Source organism: Drosophila navojoa, chromosome X (genome assembly GCF_054131105.1).
Source record: "Drosophila navojoa isolate 15081-1374.11 chromosome X, UAZ_NAV_1.0, whole genome shotgun sequence".
NCBI classification, from domain to species: Eukaryota; Metazoa; Arthropoda; class Insecta; order Diptera; family Drosophilidae; genus Drosophila; species Drosophila navojoa.
In genome coordinates this window covers 29,201,538-29,218,086 of record NC_142895.1, presented here as the reverse complement: position 1 = coordinate 29,218,086, position 16,549 = coordinate 29,201,538, and the positions used below count along the sequence as shown (strand labels likewise).

General features: G+C 43.2%; 3 long non-coding RNA genes across 3 annotated transcripts in view; 1 reads left to right on the top strand and 2 right to left on the bottom strand.

The window, feature by feature from the left end:
• Positions 1-16,549, bottom strand: part of LOC115565530 (uncharacterized) — a 184,163-nt gene that overhangs the window by 27,333 nt on the left and 140,281 nt on the right. The gene's annotated exons all lie outside the window — the stretch shown is intronic.
• Positions 1-16,549, bottom strand: part of LOC149090791 (uncharacterized) — a 167,107-nt gene that overhangs the window by 26,826 nt on the left and 123,732 nt on the right. The gene's annotated exons all lie outside the window — the stretch shown is intronic.
• The window catches only part of LOC149090788 (uncharacterized), a 178,474-nt gene continuing 170,348 nt past the window's right edge, over positions 8,424-16,549 (top strand). The window contains exons 1-2 of the long non-coding RNA XR_016197544.1: positions 8,424-8,445; positions 11,485-11,562. This is a non-coding gene — a long non-coding RNA (uncharacterized LOC149090788). The remainder of the gene's footprint in view (positions 8,446-11,484; positions 11,563-16,549) is intronic.

The following is a 16,549-nucleotide window of genomic DNA, read 5'->3' as shown; positions in this document are numbered from 1 at the left end:
GGGTGACCATCGCATGCCCTCGTCTGGGTCGCTGGTCATGCTGTCCGGCGACCACGAGCCAGACGTAGCCGCGCTCGCCTCCTCGCTGGATGACGGCTTCAGCTCTAGATAGGGCCGATGTCGTCGTAGCCGTCTCTTCGGCTGCCGGCGCGGATGGAACGGCAACCTCACCGGCGGCAGCCGCGCCCTACCTCGTCGTGCACGTCGACTGGGCATCGGTGTGTCCACCCTGCCTTCTCCTCGTGCCGCTCCAGCGTAGCCGCTGGCCAGCAACCGAGGATCGGCAGGGTGCAACCGAGGATCGGCAGGGTGTACCCGGCCGATGCCCTTGTCGTTCTTATAGCTGTCAGCGCGTCCACTCTCCATTATGACTTTTTTAAAATAGGCCGAGTCCAAGCTCGCCTGCCTATTTTATACTCCATGCTGCCGCGCCGCCGACACAGCATCTAACGGGTCCTGTGTCCTACGCTCAGCTAGAATGCTAGCCTTCGCTGCCTTATGGCTGAATTACAGGCAGGCTACGGTATTGCCCAAATACCGTTTGTCCCACACTCCCATCGGCACACGCACACGATGTTCTCGCCGAACATCCACATGCAAGCATTGTAGTTGGCATCTCTTTGCTAGCGATCGTTTTATATGCCGCTGTGTGTTTTGTTGTTGGCGGTTTTAGTTGTCTCTGTGCGTTTTTTTGTTGGTGATTTTAGTTGTCTGTGAGCTTTGTTGTTGGCGGTTTTAGTTGTCGCTCACTTTGACATCTTCGTGCCGCTTCGTGCGCTAGCGATCGCTGAGCAGCCGACGTAGGCCCTTGACCCTGGCCTACGCTCGCTTGCTCTCGCTTCGCTGTGGGTGTGGGTGTGTAGCAATTTTTCGCCTAGAATGCGTGCGGTTTGATGTTGTTTTTCGCTTTCGTTAGAAAATATAATTTCGGCTGCGCGAATTACCAGTCCAGTCCTGTGAGTCTCTGGTTTCCTGGGTTGTCCCGAGTGAGAAACATGGTTTGTAAGGTTTTTTTTTTGTATTTTTAAAAAGTTTTGACTTTGCACTTGAACTATGAGGAAAAAACCATTTGAATAAAACACGACCGTTCTTTCTGTGAGTTCGCTCCCAAGTGAAGGGTGGTTTATTCAATCTATGCCTACGTATAAATCTAAGGGCTATGTAATGTGTGACCGCTGATTCGGTTTATTGCTGGATGTCGAGTCCCAGATTCAGAAATTGTTTACATCAAATCTTTAGTTCGATTTCTGTTGCATCAGCTAAATTTTGTCAAGTGCTTTAAGTGGAGTGGTCAACAATGAAAGAGTTCGATGACATTGTTGGTCAAGTCAGAATAGTACGAGCGGGTTTCGGAGGGGGCGACGTAGAGCCGTTGGCGATAACTCGCGCGCATACACTAAAGGTGGGTACTGCTTGCACTTGCACTGCTTTCTTGTTGTATCTGTGCATAGTGCACAGTGCCACATGCACTGGCAGCTAAGTTTTTCAGTGCAGCACTGTACACTGCTTGCTGTCGTGCACGCGCAGTTCAAACAAATTGTTGTTGCGCACCCAATATACCGTAATTTTCTCGGTGGCAACTGTAATTTTCTAGCCACAGATGCATTTCGCAGCCGAAATTATGCACTTTTGAGCAACATTTTTGCTGTGTTATTTTCTTCTTCTTCCTCTTTTGCGCTTAACTTAGAAGCAATACACTTCGCGTGTATTCACTCCTTTTCTATTTTTATACCCTGAACCCATTGAAAATGGGAAATCAGGGTATATTCGTTTTGTAAAAAGTATGTAACAGGCAGAAGGAGGCGTGGCAGACCCCACAAAGTATATATATTCTTGATCAGGGCGACAAGCTGAGTCGATTTGGCCCTGTCCGTCTGTCTGTCCGTCCGTCCGTATGTATGAACGCGTCGATCTCAGAAGATATAAGCTAGAGACTTCAACTTTTTTGTAAAATGTCCGTATATATCACGCGCATATCGAGTTTATCACTAAAAAACGAGAACTCATTCCGATACTTTTTTATCGATAAAAACCTTATCGAAGATCACTTAAAAAATTATATCTCCTACATCTTTCAAGCTGGAGTCTCCAAATTTAAAATGTATATAAAGATGTATTTTATACAATTTCGGTTTTTGTTAAAATTTACTACTGTGCATGTGTTTGTTTGTATGCGTGTGTGTGCGTGTGTGTGCGCTAACTATTATTGAAATATCAGTTGCTTGTAGGGTTCAGGGGATCTCGTAGTCGAGCAGTCTCGACTAGAGCTTTTTTACTTGTTTTTATACTCATTCACGAAGTGAATTAGTATATTGATTTTGTGCAATGTCCGTCTTGCTGTCCGTCCGTCTGTCCGTATGAACGCAGTTCATTTCGCCGCTATTGAAGCTAGAGACTTGAAATTTGGAACACATACTCGTGTATAACTCCGATTTATAAAGTGTTAAAATTTTCCCGATCCGCCCACTAGGGGTGTGGCAAATCGGAAAATGCATTTTCCGATATAGCAGAAATCATGTTAGTTGAAGAGCTAGAAAGTTGAAATTTGGTATGTAGATCCGCGTTGATCCCCCAAGTCCAAAAAGCTATGGTGGATATATCTACGCCCATTGGGGGCGTGGCAAATCGGACCTGAAGATATAGTAATTTTTCAAATTTGGCTATATTTTAGGCACTATTGATGCTAGAGACTTGTTATTTGGTATATATACGCGAGTTGACCTCCCAAGTCCAACAAGCTATAGTGGATATATGTCCGCCCAAAGGGGGCGTGGCAAACCGCAAAACTTTATATCTCCTACAGTTTAAGAGCTAGAAGCTTCAAATTTGGATAGTTGAGTTACTGGTAACCTCCTCTATCGATGCCCCAAAAATAATTGTTACGCCTCTTTGTGGGCGTGGCATATCGAAAAATACCCTGTAATTTTCACATTTTTTTAGCGTAAGCATTCAAATTTCGCATTTACGTTACCGTTAGCTCTTTCTAAGAACTGGCCAAAAATGAGGTGTCTACGGCCACTAGGGGCGTGGCAATTGGCATTTGTAGTCTCAAATCGCGACATTTATATGCTTGAGCTATCTATGTATGTACATGTATATACAAATAGGCTTAATAGGCATTGATAACACGGAAGGAACGATTTTTATAAAATTTAAAAATAAAATTTAAATATTTAAAAAATATAAAAGAAGCTAAAATAACAAAACTTGCAATTTACAAAAAAGAGTTTTCCGCGGGATTTGAACTCGCACCCAAGCCATGTTTGTCAAAATAACAAGAAGAAATTTAGCCGGCGCCTTTGCCGAAAGTGCTACCGCCTACTGTCAACAAACGCAATTAAAAAAATACAAAAATGAAATACAAAAATGAGATTCTTGATATGATGCATTATAGAAAAGAAGAGCCAGAGTAGCGGATGATAAATTTGCATTACAAACATACACACATACAAATGAGCGCGTGCATAAGAAAGGCTGGAATGCTTGATGCTACATATGCGTGCAGACTTATGTACATACATATACATGCATATATGCGTACATACACACATGAGGGCTATTTAAGAAGAAACAAATTTAAACTTATAAAATTTTTCAATTAGAAAAAAGAATAAAATATCTATTTTATAAAAAATGAAATATGTATGAAAAAAAAGCTTAACCTTGATGGGGACTTGAACCTCCGCCACTGTAACATAACTTGCGACGCATTTAGCGCTAACGCTATCGGTTTGCTTTTCAAACTGGAGCTAAAATACAATAAGCTAATAACAGAGCGTCATCTGATAAAACTGTTGAGGGTTATCTTAAATGAAACACGGTATATGTAGGTGCAACGCAATAAGTTTATTTAACACAACAAAAATATTCAGTAACAAGTACACAACTTCACGTACCGCGACGATTTGAACTGACCGAGCCGACACACTGACATTGATCTTGCACAATGAACTTACAGACTGACTTCTGGCTCGATTTACAGCATGCTTATATACTTATTTCTATTACGTATCGAATGTTCTGGATGTCTCCTTATGCTTCTATGTTTACGTCTATTTTATATGGAATGTATGCATGTACATAATCCGGAACATTCGGTTTCTTATTCTAGAGACAAATGTGCGATCAGCCGACGACTGTGTTTACCGTTAGGTCAAATGCTTACTTGATGTTGATGATGAGTTTTTCGAGATTATTCCACAACAAAAACTACAATAACAGCTGGAAAATCCAGAAATCAATCGCAATTCTTAGAATGTTAAAAAGCGCGCTTTTGTAATGTAAGCAAACGCTTATGAATCTGCAATAGGTGTGACCGAAAGCTATCAACGAAAATTACCATACATTTGTACTCAAAAAGTGCACGATCAATATAATAATTATCGATTACTCGATAAAAATTACCAAAAGCTACAATATAATCAAAAAGCATAATTGTTTTGTACTAATTTTTTTAAAGCCAAATTAAATTAAATTTACAAAGGGACTGTGAATGAGTATTCCGCAGTCGGTAGCGCCCGACTGCAACGTTCTTACTTGTTGTTGTTGCTGTTTTGACTGTTGCCCATGGCTCCTCAGGCACCTGCGTCAGCATTTGCCCAGCAGCTTGCAGCTGACTGGGCTTATATCGCTGACACACTTCGCAGCGCTGTACGTATGCTCTCACATCCCGGTACATACTTGGCCAGTAATACCGCGCTGCCACCCGAGCGATTGTTTTTCGGCTCCCAAGGTGGCCAGCGGTGGCTGCGTCGTGGTTCTCCTCCAGAACTTGTTTGCGCCGGTCCGCCACAACTTCCATGCAGCCACATCCTCGTGGCCGGCTTGATGCGGGATGTGCCGATATAAGTTTCCAGACTCTTCCATATAGTCTGGAAACTTATGTGGCGCCTTCTTCATTTCCTGCCGAAGCTTGGTGAGCCAGCGACATCCTGTCCCAGCCGGCATCTCCTTGCTCTTGACCAAACGGCACGCCTCCTCTCCCAGAGGCTGCCGTGAGAGCGCATCTGCTACCACATTCTGCTTGCCCTTCCTGTAGCGAATCTCGAAGTCGTACTGCTGCAGCTCCAGTGCCCATCTGGCAATCCTTCCCGTAGGGCTCTCAATAGAATTGAGGCACCTCAGAGCCATATGGTCAGTGACCACTACAAATTTGTAGCCTTCCAGGTATGGCCTGAGCTTCCGTATGCCCCAGATTATAGCCAGACACTCTTTTTCAGTAGCTGAATAGTTCTTTTCAGCACTGTTCAATGTGCGGCTGGCATACGAAATGACGCGCTCTCCGTCCTCCGAGGTCTGCGTCAGGATTGCCCCAAGCCCATCATTGCTTGCGTCCGTTTGCAAGCAAAACGGCTTCGAGGAATCAGGGCACGCCAGCACCGGTGACTCCGTCAATTTGGCCTTTACCGTCTCGAACGCTCTTTGCCGCTCCTCCGTCCACTCCCACTTCGTGCCCTTTTTGAGCAGTGCATTTAGCGGATGCACTGTGGCTGCAAAATCTGGCACGAAGCGGCGGTACCATGAAGCCACGCCCACGTATTGGGGTAACTCTTTTACGTTTGTGGGTGGCTTCAGTTCGGCGATAGCGACCACTTTCTCTGGATCCGTGCAAATGCCATCCTCCGTGACTTTGTGACCCAGATAGTGAAGCTCCTTCTTGAAAAAATCGCACTTGTCGATATTGGTCTTCAAATTGGCTGCCCGCAGTCGATGGGACACCTCTCGTAGGTTGTTCATATGCTCCTGTCGCGTTCGGCCGATGACGATGATGTCGTCCAGGTAGGCAAAGGCATGGGGCATCATTTCTTGGCCGATAACTTGGTCCAGCGCTCGCTGAAATGTTGCCGGCGCAGAATGGAGTCCAAACGGCATCACTTTCCACTGATATAGCCCGTTTCCTGGCACCGTGAATGCCGTCAGTGGTCTGCTGGCCTTCTCCATAGGCATCTGCCAATACCCATCCTTCAAATCCAGGCTGCTGATGTAGCGCGCCTCTCGCAGCTGATCCAAAATGTGATGCACACGCGGCAACGGGTATGCATCTTTAATGGATCTGCTGTTCAGCTGTCGAAAATTCACACATAGCCGCCACTTCCCATTCTTCTTGCGAACCATGACAATCGGCGCGCTATGTGGGCTTTGCGAGGGCTCAATGCAGCCTTTGGCCAGCAGCTCATCCACCTGCAGGTTGATCTCCGCCTGCATTTTTGGAATTTTGGGGAAGTAGCGCTGCTTTATGGGCCTGTTGTCCTGCATCCTGATCCGGTGCTCCGTGATCCTGGTGGTGCCTTTCACATGCTGGAACTTCTCCAGCTCATGCCTCATAAAAGCGACCACCTCTGGGTCTTTGTGCATAGGCGTTGTCTGCTCCATGTTCGCCTCCACTGGCGTCTGTGGGCTCGCCTCCACACTGGCCACAGTCACAGGCAGCTTCTCCTCTGAGTGTCCGTTCGACTGTGGGATTCTTGGCTCGATCCTCAGTTTCAAGCCACCGCACTCCAGTGTGGTACCCTTGCTGGCCAAGATATCCCAGCCCAGCACCAGATCGTCGTTTACTCCTGGCAGAATCAGCAACGGGATTTGGCTTTGCTGATTCCCCAGGCTGATCGTCGTCTCCAACTGCGAGTCCACATGACTGCAACTGCCGTCCGTCAAGCGTATGCGCCGCCGTGTTACACGCACCACGCCCACTCCTCTGAGCCTGTCAGCAAGCTTTTCGCTGATAAAGCTGCTTGTGGCTCCCGTGTCGATCGTGGCTTTTTGTTGGGTGGCTCCAATGGCCACAATCGCTGTCATATGGCTGCCTTCGTCCGGCCCACTAGCGCCTGGGGGCTCCTGGCCGCTGCTCCTGTTCGCCCCTGGATGACGGGTGCCGCTGTTCGATTCCCGACTGGCAACAGGCACACGTTCTCACCCCAATGCGCCCGCACTGCCAGCAGAAATCCAGTGCCTTGTTGCGGCACGTAAAAGCGCAGTGCCCCTCCTGGCCACACACTCGGCATGCCCTGGCTGGCTTCGGCATGTGTGTCCTTGCTCTGGTTGCGCCTGTCCTTGGCGCAGGGGTACTTTATGGGGTCTGCGATGATTCCTTCTGCCTGTTACATACTTTTTCACAAAAACATTATACTCTGATTTCCCATTTTCAATGGGCTCAGGGTATAAAAATTAGCAAAAAACTTGTCGCCCTGATCAAGAATATATATACTTATTCTTATCATTCTGCACTTCTTTTATGCACGCACACATGCATCCACTCTCACGCGCCCGCGCTCTGCTAGCTGCGCAGTAAGCAGCGACTGCGCTTGGGCTGCGCTGCAGTGTGGGCAATAGTATGAGAATTTATTTGATGAATAACTTTTTTGTAGTCATGCAATCTTGATGAAATTTTTAAAGCGTAATCATATGGTCAAAATGTGTGTACATTCTAAAGCACAAGTCTCTAGTACTTGAAATACGTTTTTTTGCAAATTGGTGGCGAAAGGGGCGTGGTATCCAAAATCTGTTGATTACAAAATTTTTGTATTCATCATATATATATACATGCAAATTGGGGGCGAAGAGGGCGTGGTATCCAAAATCTGTTGATTACAAAATTTTTGTATTCATCATATATATATACACAGTAAATCTGAAGTCTCTATGTCTAATAGTATTCCAATGAGGCTCAAAAAACAAAATCAAATTTTCGATTATTCTCGATAAAAAAGTTATCGGATGAGTTATCGAAAAAATTTCAGCTATCTAGCTCTTATATCTTCGGAGATCTCCGCGTTCATACGGACGGACGGACGGACGGACAGACGGACAGGGCTATATCGACTCGGCTCGTCGTGCTGATCAAGAATATATATACTTTATGGGGTCTGCGATGAGTCCTTCTGCCTGTTACATACTTTTACACAAAAACATTATACCCTGATTTCTCATTTTCAATGGGTTCAGGGTATAAAAAGGGCAATGTAATCGTGTGTGTGCAGGCCAGACGGCCGACCAACGGCAAATTTGCCGTTACAATTTTGTAGCGAATACATATTCTTTATGGGTACCAACGCTTTCATACCCTTCCCACAAATAACGTGCAAACGAAATCCAATATATATTTGTTATGCAATAACTCGTTAGGAGTATTATTATTTGCTTAATTAGATATATTGTATAAAGCAATTATAATTAATATAGAAGTTAACAAAATTATGAATAGATCGTTATATAAGATAATGACATGAAAACACACATTTTACATGAGCATGGCAAACCCTTTCAAGGGATACATATACTCTCTAAAAGGAAAAGGCATAGAGAGAGACAGAACATGAAAAAATAGGCGCGCAGTTAAGCTTTACATTAAAACGCATGCTTTTCGTTTGAGGGTTCGCAGCGCACTGATTTTGGTTTGAGATTTTTTCACTGATCGATCCTCAAGCGACGGAGCCGAGCAAATACGAAGTGTTGACACGAACATATATGTGCACTCAAAGACTCGAGTCACTCGACGCCAATATGCTTCTCATAACTGTTGTCTTCCTCTTTAGGTCTTATTTATTTTTATTCAATATACTGAAGGCAGAGGCTTATGTAGGGACACGATATCGAATGCAAAGTATCGATCATGTACTCATAAGAAGCATCAAAAGAAAAGCATCGTACTTATAAAAATATCAAATGAAAAGCATCGATGTTACAAGGTATCGGATGAAATGTTTATTAAATCTAGGATGTATTTCATGTTTTTTAATTAAAAAGTAAAAGTTACAAGTAAATTTTCAATATTACATAGTACAATTAAGTTATTTTAAGTTATATATTCCATTCCTCCTCTGCACAATCGCCTAACAAAAGAAGTTTGTCAAGCCTTTTGGGCGACAGTGGGCTGCGAGTTTTGGTTATGGTACTACCAGCTTTGGAGAAATAGCGCTCAGAGGGCACGGACGTCGCGGGAATTCCCAAATACTTTTGAGCTAAGCTGTACAGCTTGGGATAAACTACTTTCATATCACCCCATTGTTTTAAAGGGTCGATGGAAAGTGGTAAAACATGGGTAGATAGGTAGCGACCTACTTCGTCATCGTTCATTGTAGATCTTGTTTTTTTGGTCTGCTTCCCTGCATGCGTCCACTTCTTATAATCACTCCAAAGATTGTTTGCTGAGTCTATGGAAGTATCACTCTCATTCTCACTGGAGAGAGAATTAGAACTGGATAATATAAATTTTCTTAGTAAATTAATTGCTTTCGTACAAGCTACTTTATCTTTAAAAGGGATATTTTTTAAACTTGGATCCAGTAAACAAGCTATCGCAATTAGGTGGTTTTCTTCAATGGATCCGAATCGGCGTTCCAATTGTATAATTATTTCTTTCCTTACGGCATATATGACTGCCATACTACCGTCGTCCGCACCTACATCTACATGTACATTATTAATCTGGTTCTTCATGGTATTAAGCATCGGTATTATTTTACTTATTGTCACGTATTGTTCGCCAGACAGCTCTTTCTCTAGTGGTCTCAAAATACTTATCAATGTTTTAAATTTTTGAATTTCATCAGTTGAGAGTGTGGGCGGTGCTTTAACATTCAACAATAAAACTTGATAAACCATAGGCGCTAGCTCAATAAATCTCTGGAGCATATAATAAATAGAATTCCACCGAGTCTTTACATCCAAAATCAGTTTAAGAGGTTGAGAACAAGCATGCCTTTCTCGTAACGCATCGCTGGCAATTACACTGCTCTTGAAGAATTTTACAATGTCTCGGACTTTGCTTATTAATACATTGAAATCATTAACTGATAAAGCGGATGTCGCATGTAGACGAGCTGAGTCGATTTGGCCCTGTCCGTCTGTCTGTCCGTCCATCCGTATATATGAACGCGTCGATCTCAGAAGATATAAGAGCTAGAGACCTAAATTTGTTTTCCTAGATCCGTATGTATCACGCGCATATCGAGTTTATCACTAAAAACCGATAACAACTCCCGCTATTTTATTATCGATTAAAAACCGTAAGTTAGTTTTTTAATTATATCTTCTACATCTTTAAAGCTAGAGCTTTCAAATTTTAAATGTAGACTTATGTGTATTTTATATAATTTCGGATTTTGTTAAAATTTACCCCCCACCCCTAAATTCGACCCCTCTCCCTCACCTTTGTAAAAGGCGTATTTCAAGTAGTAGAAACTTGTGCTTGTGTAAATTATTCAGCAAATAAATTCGTTTAATATTGAACACACTGCAGCGCAGCCCAAGCGCAGTCGCTGGTTACTGCGCAGTTAGCAGAGCGCGTTCTAATACATGCGTGTGTATGTATTTGTGCCTAAAAAAGGTGCAGAGTGATTGGAATATCAGACTGGAGGGTTCAGGGTATCTCCTAGTCGAGCAGTCTCGACTAGAGTCCTCTTACTTGTGAAAACTGAAAAAGATTTCTAAGCTGTTATCCAGTGATATGGCTGCTGCTAAAGAATTAAGTGCATGTGTGTAGTATAGTGACTGGCGAGTAACTCGCGCTTATATTTAAGCACCTGATTTCATTTCAATGAATGTTTTTTTTTTTTTATATATGTAATACCTAATTAAGCTCATTAAGCTAATGGAATGCAATCCCTTGCACCTGTTATTATATATACATGCATGCAAGTAAAAACACTAATAAGCTGTATTGACAAGTGCACTTGTCGCTTTAGCTAGTCAATACAGCTACTAATATACATACATAAATACGCGCGCGTCTTCAATCGAGCCCAAAATCGTTCACATCATTCTAAGTTGAGGCAGGCACACGCCAATGTTCATCTCCCATGCACACATGCACATACACACACGCACATATGTATGAAATCACATAGGCATACAAATGCTTCTACAAGTGATCTCCCATAATTGTAAGCATCGCAGCCCATGCGTACACACAATCAAGTGTATATATGTACATACATACGTACGTATGTATGTATGTGAGCACTTCACAAGATCGACCAAATGCAAATGCTGGGATTTAAAATTGCTACTGGCAGCAAGAGCTTCACACACAGGCACACAAATGCTCATAGTACATGTAGCAAGGGAGAGTGTGTGCGTTCACGCTTGTCGCGAAAGCATTTTCACTATGAGCACCAACGCTTTCATACCCTTTCCACAAATAAAATCGAAAACACATATACATATTTTGTACGAGCTTGGCAAACGGTTTGATAAGTTCAGTATACTCTTCACACAGAAGGGAAGGCATGGTTCTTGCTGCGAAGAAATTTCAATTTTCGTGAGCTGGCATCTCAGAGCTGCTGCTTGTGCTCACATGCATACACACATATACACATTTGAGCAAAGAGCGTCGAGAGAGAGAGAGAGCAAGGGAAACATTGAGAATAGAGGGATCTTTTGTTCAACCATCGACCATCACGGTCGAGCGCATGAAGCGAAATGATTGTGCTCTCATATATTTTTGTGGTCCGACCCCTAAAAGTGATGAGCCGAGCAAATACGAAGTTGACTGGGAGATTACTCTCGAAAATAAGTGTGCAAAAAACTTAACACTACGTGTCCGGTCTATGTGTTCTCTGGTTAGTGTTATGAGTCATAGAGTCCATGCGAAGTCCAGCTCACTCAACCATATTCTGCCTCGGACTCACTCACTCAGTCTTATCTCGAATGGACTCTATTTTGCTAGGTTATGAGTGCAGCCATGTAGCCCTCTAATATATACAAAAATATATAAGTTTAATTACGTCTTTACGGGTATGCTCGACTACGCACTTCTACGCACTTTATATATACATACACATATGGTCAAATTAATAGGTGTAAAATATTTTTTGTTTTAAAATGGTGATAACGTTTATATTTTTTCAAATATTTTAAAAATTCAACTGGTATTCAAAAATAGACATATCTTAGAATAATAAAAGCAAAAAAAAAGTTTTAAAAATAATAACGTTTGACATAATTTTGGCAAATATCACAAAATACTCCAAATTAATAGGTGTGCCTAACAAATTTTAAAAAAAAAATTAAAATTTCGGAAATATTGTGAAATATTTATGTTATATTTAGATTAATGTGGATAATACCCCGTATGTCCCCTTTTATTCGCAAAGATTTGGTTTATCCTTGGGGGCATAGACGGCATTAACTTTCTACATCTTTCCACGGGAATGGTGCTCCATTCCTCCTGAGTATGATCTAATAATTGGGTGTAATTGAAGCAGGTAGTCTTGGAAATTCGTCTTATTAGGTGTCCCCAAAGGTTCTCAGCTGGATTGTGTTCTGGAGACTGACTTGGCCACTCATAAACATCAATTCTATTTTAATGAAACCAATCCTTAACTACTGGGGAGTCCTATTTAGGATGGTTATCCTGTTGGAATTTCCATTTTAGAGGCATGTTGTCGTGGCCATATGCTAGCATAACACTACTCAATAATTCATTTTACAGGAATCTGTCCATTATGAAAATGGTCGATAATCCAATTCCAAACCCATGCCATGAAAAGCAGTCCCAAACCATTATTCCGCCTCCTACGTGCGTAACCGTATTTTGTGTATATCTAGGATCCAATTCTTTGCCTTTAGGTCTTCGAACATTTATATTTGAGTGATTCCCAAACAAATTTCTTTTTGTTTCATCACTCCAGAGAATATTCTACCATTTACGCTCTCCCTCTAAGCCAACCCAGGCCTTGTGAGTTTGGGCAAAATGTTTGCTCATCTGAATATTTGATCCACGCAGAAGAGGAACTCTGCGAACAACTCTCCCAGGTGGATCCGAGCATAATAGCCGTTGACGAATAGTTTTTTCTGATACCATATAGCCCATTTCGTTGGCGATTGGCCCCGACGACTGAAAAGGACCCGTTTTCGCCAAGGGTGCTATACGGGAATCGTCGGTTGCGGTAGTTTTCCGCCGGAAACCCAGCTTTTTGTTGTCTTTTTTTGATTTAAGGGCATTTGTGACGAAGTTCTCCGATAGTCCCATGAGTGAGAAAGTGAGAAAGCTCGCGAACGAGGTTTCTCTCTTCAGCACTGCAGTGAGCTCCGCGAACCATCTAATTTTATTAAAATGTTGCAAATAAAAATTTGTATGCTTAAATCTAATTATATATAACGAAAATACTATCTTTGCTTACTTAAAAACTCTTTAATTTCTTAATATTTTTTTTTTTTTTTAATAAAATACACCTATTAATGTGGCCAGCAAAAGTATTTTTGGAGTATTTTGTGATATTTGCCAAAATTATGTCAAACGTTATTATTTTTCAAACTTTTTTTTTGCTTTTATTATTCTGAGATATGTTTATTTTTAAATGCCAGTTGAATTTTTAAAATATATGAAAAATATAGATGTTATTACCATTTAAATAAAAAAAAAAATTTCACACCTATTAATTTGACCATATGTGTACATAAATACATACATACATATGCATACCCATACACATATAGAATATATATATATAGTGTAGCAGGCTCATCCCACAGAACAAGAGACGGATCTACTGCATTATTATGGTGCTTGATGACAAAGGCTGCTGAATTTTCCTTACTTTTGAATTTCGCTTTTACGCACTTGATACGTTGCAATGTGCCAAGTATAGATGACGTTAAATCCATTACTGTGACACAAAAGTCCCGTAATGCTGTCACTTGCATCAAAATCGCACTCATTCAATTTATTAACAGCATCTTGGTGATGCTTAATGAGCGACTTATAACCAAGGAGATTCTCCGTTGGCGCGCAATTCATTGGATACCATCCTGGTGGGAGCGGGTTCCACTCCGCTGTTGGACGTGTGTTAGCAGCAGACTCTTCAATGTACCTTGATGTTATAATTGAACTGATATAACATTCGTAAACATTGTGGTTCTCTGTCGTTAATGGTCCAAAACTACCAGATCTTACGATTTGTCTCGCTTCCGTAGTCTGTGGTAGTGGTATTGCACAATCTAGTAAGTTCCAGTACACCTTATCACCTGTTGGAGTAATTGTAGGTCCAAAACTACAAAAATACTCAAATATTGGTACAGGGATGTTAAGATGCCTTGCACCTATTGCTTCAAGTGGGTGGTGGCGCGTGTTGAGAGATTGGGAATGGTAATGATCTCGGTAACCTCGAGTCCTCAATCTGCATTCGTTCGTACACTTGACGTACGAGAGGAATGAAACCAGCACAGTCAAAGTTATCCTCGGCCATTACATGTGTAAGAGAGTTCCTCGCGTGGTGCGGTCTCTACACTACTGGGTACGGCTGGGGGGGCCCCGACGCACTGGGGGTCCCTGTTGTTTCGGGCGGTTACTGTTCTGTACGCGAGGCGGAGGGCGAGTCCGTTCCATCGCTTCCTGTGCCCTATCGTCCAAATCCATTTGTCCAGGCCAGTTCTTACCTTGATTTGCATTATCAAAGGCACGCTGGTTGAACTCCTGCATCCTTGCTACGTCACGCGCTCGTGGTCTTTTTCCACCTCAACTAGATTGAGGGGTTTATTTGGTCGCTGCTGTTGGGGAGCGGGTATTCCACGCTGGTTATAATCATTTGTATGATTATTATACGCCATTTAAGCTAACTACTGGTATTAGTGTTTAGCTTATGAAATAAATAATACACTGATTTGCACTTTCATCATATGGTGTGCTTGCTGCTGGGTTGCGCTCGTTGGAGACGGTTGTTGTACTTGTTGGGCGTTTCTCTTTGTTGTTTAATGGGTTTCGCTGTGTGTTAGGGGCGCGGTTGGTGGGCTTTGTAATTGGTGTTTGTGGTTGCTGTTGTTGTTGGTGTCGTCGCGTCTGTCTTTGTCGATGTTGTTGTAGCTGTTGTTGTTGTTGCTGGTGCTGTTGTGGTAGTGATCTTTCTGTATTTTTGTGGGATCTTCGCGCTGCGCTGCTGAATGTCAGCCTGCGCCTTGTGCCTAGGTCCAGTGGCGTCTCTTTTCTGCGTTGTTGATGCCGTGATTGTTGTTGTTGTTTTGGCTGTCGCATTAGTGCTTGTTGTTTTTGTTGTTGTTGTTGGTGTATTGTTGTTTGTCGCACGGTTTGTAGTTTCTGCTGCTGTTGTTGCTGTTGCTGTTGTTGCTGTTGCTGTTGTTGTTGTTGCAGCTTGGTTTCCGGCAAATGCCTAACAGCTAGCAGCCTATTTCTGGCATCTTTATATTTAGGGCAGCCTTTATAACAGGACACATGAGCGCCTCCGCAATTGTGGCATTTTGCCGGTGCGTCCCGTGCTTTTGTGCACTCAGTGGATGGGTGAAAGCAGGCACATTTCATACACCTGTATAGGCGGCGGCAATAGTTCTTGGTATACCCAAAAGCCTGGCAACGATGGCACTGGGCCGGGTCGTTTGCCTTCGCCTGTCGCTCCACTCGCACCATTTGATTGCTAATCATGTCCAGATTACATATTTTTAGATGGCTGCCATCGGCCATTGGCTGCAGTTCCACCTCGAAAATATTGAGTGGCGTGCCAGTGTAGCGGTGCTTCATGGTGCGCACGAAGCGCACCACAAAGCCCAGCTCCGACAGCTTGGCTCTCAGCCAATCACAGGGTATCGAGTGGTGTAATTTTTTTTACTACCACTCGATATCCTCTGTGATTGTGAGACTGATGTGTGTACATCCGTACATTCTCGGCCGCCAGGACATCTATGATGGCTTGGTGCGTGGCCATATCGTTGCAGCGAATGGTGACACCAACACTGTTGCTGCTTGTGGCAGCGCTAGTCATGAACTTGCCGACTGCTGGATGGCTGTGTAGCTTGTTGATTAGCGGCAGTATGTCATCCATTTGTGGCAAGAATTTCGCCGGTGTTCTTATTGGCTGTTGTTGTTGTTTCTGCTGTTGTTGTTGCTGTTGTTGTTTGGTGGCAGTGGCAGATGTATGGGCATGCGTTTGTTTCTGCATTTGATTGCCAGTTTTTTGAGGCAGCCCGAAAGGCTGCAATACTTTTTCATTTTGATTTGCACGCCTCTCGACTGGCTGCATCTCAGCACCGTGAGTGAGAGCAGGATCGAGAGGCGATATGTCTTCTTGTTGTTGCTGGTGATGCTCACCATTGTTACACAGCTGTGCCTAGAAGGCTGCAACGCAATTAGCTCAGCACTTGTGCGTTTTGCCAGCTGCTGTTGTTGTTGCTGCATCCTCTGCTGCTGTCGCACCTCTTGGTGCAGACTAGTGGCGAATGCGCTTTTAAATTTAGGCGTTTCCAAGCGTAGTGAAACACCCTCGTCGCCATCATCGGGCAGCATTTCGTCGCAGCGCCTTTTCAAAGGTAACTGCCATTTTGCATTAATGTTTGTATTAGTTAGTTTATTTATTGCTGCTGGCATTTGAGATTCTATTGGCAGCGGCAGTTCGTGTGGTAGCAAGGGTGGCACACTAGTGAGCCACCTTTTGACTTTGTGTGCATTTTCACTGTTCGTCTTCTGTTTGTGTTGGTGTTGGTGTTCGGGTTGGTGTTGGTGTTGTTGCTGAGCGCTTGTCGTTTTGCAGCTTCTGCTGCAGTTGTCATTTTTGTCGTTCTTGTCACTCGTGTGCATGTGTGTGTGTATTTGAGAGAGCGTGTT